Raw genomic sequence first — 5376 nt, forward strand, 5'->3', positions numbered from 1 at the left:
ATTAATTTTTTATAATTAAAAATGTTTATTAGAAAGTGGAAGGTTAATGGTTTTTATTATATGATATTCATCTTTAATTAACCCTTTTTAACCGGTATGGGAGCAATCACTGAAATCCCTGTAAAACGCCAGTAGTAGTGAAATGTGCGTTTCTGGGCCGTAGAAGCGTCTGTGGGAGACATCGAATTTCTCGTCGAAGTAGTAGAGAAATGCGACGTCTCCCATAGACGCTTCTACGGCCCAGAAACGCATATTTCACTAATACTAACGCCACGTCTTTTTTTTTTTTTATGAAGTAGGCTTTCTCTTTCGATTTTTTAGAAAGGGCGAAGTAAAGGGGATGTGAAAAATATTTTTCTCATTGAGAAACCAGCTTTACAAAATATTTGGGCCTGTCATGGCTAAAATAAAATACTTTTACGTGCAAAAGTACTTATAAATACAGCCGATGCCGCTTATTAGAATCACATTATGTTCATGTTCTGGTACTGTTATCACTAGAGCCCGGAACTTCAGGCGAAATGCAATAAATGAAAAATTTTTTTGCCTATTTTCCAACCTTTTGTGGTAAAAATGTTTTTGTGAGATTCTTTTGCCGTAAAAATGTCTGTTTCGACATTGTTTCATGTTTATTCGTGAATTTTAGAGGCGATTTTCTGTAGAATTAGATATTTTTAACATTTTTCTTGTTATTTCAAACAAGAAAAAAATTCTCTCTAAAATCTTCGACCCTTAATATTAATTCTCTTCAGAAACCCTTTCTTCCTACGGCCCTATTTAGACACAAATAGGCAAAACTGCCTGAAAGATAGAAAAATTGGTGTTAGGCATATAAGTGACAAAGACTTTTCATCTCTGCTATATATACGTAGCTTTCAGATAGCAATCAAAATACCGTCGAATTCTTATCAAAGAATGTGAGTTCTAGACGAAAGCAACCCATGCACAGCATAAGAAAAGCTGAGAATAAATTAGAAGTTTGTTTCTCCACGGGTGTTGCTCGTGCATTGCACGACATTCTAGTTGAATAGCTGACCGGTGACTGTCCATTGGTTGACATCATTAACTACAACAGGGTGGGATGGGAGCTGACAGGGCTCTAGCCCTAACAATCATGACAAGTTAATTCAAATACGCAAAAATCACGTTCAAGAATTTCAGAGATTTTTTTTTTCAAATTGGCGCAGACCAACTGAATACATAGCTTAATACAGGGTGGGCAAAAGGTGCGTAGAAACTTTTTAAAAATGAATAAAAACGGGAAAAATAACCGAAATAAAAAACGGTCTGCAGGGTTAGCACCACTAGGTCACAAGAATTTTTTTGACGGGGGGGGGGGAACTCCAAAAGCAGCCGATAGGTGGTGCTGGTACGAGTGACTTAGGTGGAAATATGTAAATGAGACGGTTATAAGAACTTGCGCTCCTAATCGACAATTAGTTCACCGTTGTAAACCGTGTATGTGGACCTGCTGCACTCTGCCGTTGCTGGATTTGTGACTCGCCTGCAATGTGTTATCTCCTGTGGTGGTGGTCATGTGGAACACATACTGCTGTAATAAACGATTTGGATCCATTCTGTTCGTTATTTGCGTATCTTTTCTTTGACTTGTGTACCGGTCAGCGCCACCTATTGCCTATGTTTAAGTTTTTTTTTCCTGTCTTAAAAACATTCCTGTGACCTTAGAGATGCTAACCTTGCAAACCGTTTTTTATTTCGGTTATTTTTCCGGTTTTTATGATTTATTAAAGTTTTTACGGATTTTTTGTCCCACCCTGTATTTAAAAATTTGGGGGAAAAAAGGGTCGTTATTATGAAAATAATAAAAATTTTAAAATATTCGTTTCTTTTAAATAAATTCATTTAAAAAGTTATGATTTTTAGGTAATTAAGCTTTAATTTCAGCTAGCAATTTTTTTTTTGCATGTTAACTGATTACTAGAGCCCGGATTATATGCAAATGCATATGTGCATATGCTTTTGCATATTTTGACCTTTTTTAGCATTAATGCATATAAATGCATAAAATCAAACAATTTTCAGTATAAGTGCATATTTTGAAGGTTTATTTAACTCACTAAATTTTTTTTTATAATTTTTCAAATAAATATTATTCATATAAATAATATATTGTTCAAATAAATATTTTTATAATATCGATTTTTTTCCCGCAGGGGAAATTTAGTGAATTAATACATATTTATAAAGTATTTTACGAATATTAGCCGTTTTATTGTAAGGCTATTTCTAGAGATATCTCATGTTAAATTTTTTTTAGAAATAGTGTCGAAATTTTTTGTTACTGGTATTTTCGTTATTGAGCAACTACAACGAACTAAAAGTAGAAAAGATGCATTTTAAAAACACATCTGCTTTTTTTACATGGTAATTTTTTTAATGCATATTTTCTCATTTTTTGTACATACTTCGGAATTTTTGACTTTTTCAAGATTTCTAGTGCATATTCTGGAGTATTTAATGCATATTTTGGGATTTTCAGTGTATATTTTGGCATTTTAAGTGCACGTTTGACATTTTCAGTGTATATTTTGGCATTTTAAGTGCACATTTTAGCATTTTAAGTGCACATTTTAGCATTTTAGGTGCACATTTTGGCATTATAAGTGCACATTTCAGCATTTTAAGTGCACATTTTGGCATTTTAAGTGCACATTTTAGCATTTCAAGTGCACATTTTAGCATTTCAAGTGCACATTTTGATATTTTAAGTGCTTATTTTTGTATTTTAAGTGCTTATTTTTGTATTTTAAGTGCTTATTTTTGTATTTTAAGTGCACATTTTGTATTTTAAGTGCATATTTTTGCATTTTTCAGTGCATATTTTTGCATTTTTCAGTGCATATTTGCATATTTTTAGAGCATATTTTGCGACTTTTTTAGTGCATATAATCCGGGCTCTACTGATTACATATTAAGTACTATTTGATTGAATCGAACTCCGACTCAATTGAGGGACCACAAACACTTTTTCTTTGGCATGATAATATCGAATCCACTTGCAGTAAATTGAGTGAATGCAGCCAAGATTTAAACTAGTTTTCGAATCCTTTATATCCTAGCTTTCAGCTACTTTTCTTTTTACAATTCTGTGGTGTTGGTCAGAACACGATAACTCCAAAATCGCATTTTTGATATGTATGCATTTTCATTGTCATTTAAAAATCAAAAATTAAAGCATATACAAAAATATCATACATCAGAACGTTGTTTAGCCGTACGCACGTATTTGTGCATTTATCTCACTTCTAATTAGTTATAATTCGCAAGACTTTTACTTTTAGAATAAAAAGTCATTTTTTGGAGATATCATGTTCTGACCAAACAATACAGAATTATTACCTTTTTACAATAATTATAAGTGCCTTTTTTAGTGCCTATTTTAGACATTTTTAGTGCCTTTTTGCCTGCCTATTTTGACTATTTTTTAGCTCCTAAACTTCCGTGCTCTAGCTATCACTTTTGGAAGGAACGAACCAATATCATGGGAAATAACATGGGGGAAAAAATCGTTCATAGTTATCGGGATTTCCGATAATGTTGTCAATTTTTTTGGCACAAATCTCAGAGGGCAGCGCGGTGAAGAACCCCCCTACCCCGATAATGCCTCTCAAATGCACCCCCATAATGCCTCGACCACTACTACTCTCTCCGGAGTTCCCGGCGACGTCAGAAAAGTTCGGTTGCGTTAGCGCACCGGGGGTGCGGAGGCCCCACTCTCCGTGTCCCGGTAGGGGAAATATTAACCCCTTTTCCCTTTCGGTCGCAGCGGGGCAGACCGGCTGCTAAAATGCCCCGCTTCGGAACGGCTTTCGCCGATCCCCAAGGACCGACTGAACCATGTTCAACTGCTGTTCACATGGAACTCTACTCCATCTCAGTCCTCGAGGGTCTCACTCGAGTACTTGCTACTACCACCAAGTTCAACGAGGTCAAAAGTACTCGGCCACTATAGCGGCGCTAGTCACTTAGATATACAGTCAGCACAAAATTTTACTTCATTCGATATCCTCGAAAGTGAATAGTTTGGCTAACCCGCAGCGAATTCATTTCACTGAAATACACTATTTCAATGTAATATAGTTATCAACAAAGTCACGTGGGCACAAGTATTCCATTGAGAACCACTGATGAATGCAAAAGTTAGATCTGCAACCATGAATTTAATTAGTACATTCCTTTACGAAATTGCGAAATACTCTTTTGATCTCTGAGAAATACTCGGTAAGTATAGTCACGGGGGTAATTATTGCTGACTAGTGGTAGATTTTGACACCAATGAGGCCATTTGAAATCGATCTAAATGAAAGCGCATCCAATAAGCGTTATGGATGCATTTGATATTTATATATTGCAATAATTACAAGTTTCCCACTCGAAAAAAAAAATTTCACTTCAGTGATTATAAAATTGATCAATCATTACTCTCTTAAATCATGGAAAGCAGTCGATGCTTGTTATAACGAACCTAACCGTTCCGTCAACGAGCGTTATATCGAAACGAAAACAAGAGTCCTTGCACGATAATACTCGGTACTTATCGACCAGTCGTTGTAGTAAATTCAAGCACTTACCGTTTTCACTTCAAAATATGTAAGATGGATGGCAGCAACAATAAAACACGAAAGAAGCACACACATCTGACAACAAAAAACGTTACGGCCACGCATATAAAATCGATTTCGGTTAATTCGAAGCTCAAAGGCACAGGAAAAACAAAAATGGCGAATTATCCAATATTATCATTATAGGATAACTATACTTTCATAAAAATTCAAAACTCTTGGTAATTATGAAGAATGAATTTTGACTACCATTAACATGCTAATTTTCTTCTTTTTGTAGCTATTGTTTATAAATACGTAAGTGATCAAGTGAAAAACTATTTCATTCGTGAATTAGTAATTTTCTTTTGGATACTCTTCTTAAATGGACGGTTTTCATATAAAAGGAACCAAGCGCTATTAAATCAGAACTGAGAAAAAGCTATTTAAAGTTATCTTCGATTCAGTTATCTCTTCAGTTTGGTAGTTGGTTCAAGTGCGCACAGCCTATATGCCACTTGGTTCTATTTCTATTTGGATAAAAAATCCCACCTCTTTCAATAGTTCAGATGCCCGTATATCTCAAAAATGTTAAAAATGGCGCTTGGTTCCTTTTATATAAAAACCGTCCAAATATTGCACAAAATATTCAAGATGATTCAGAGAATAAAAGATGCGATTTTTGAGATCCAACAGCCTTATTTTTTCTAACATGACCGTAGTTTCTTGAACTATTAGAATAAGGAACTCCGATGCTTTCTTAAGTTCGTTTTCAATTTCTTCGTGAGAAGATTCCGATGCGACTTTATTTCTA

This window comes from Pholcus phalangioides, unplaced genomic scaffold, assembly GCF_987345545.1.
Source record: "Pholcus phalangioides strain wild (caught in Gottingen) unplaced genomic scaffold, Ppha-v1.0 ptg000024l_1, whole genome shotgun sequence".
Taxonomy (NCBI): Eukaryota; Metazoa; Arthropoda; class Arachnida; order Araneae; family Pholcidae; genus Pholcus; species Pholcus phalangioides.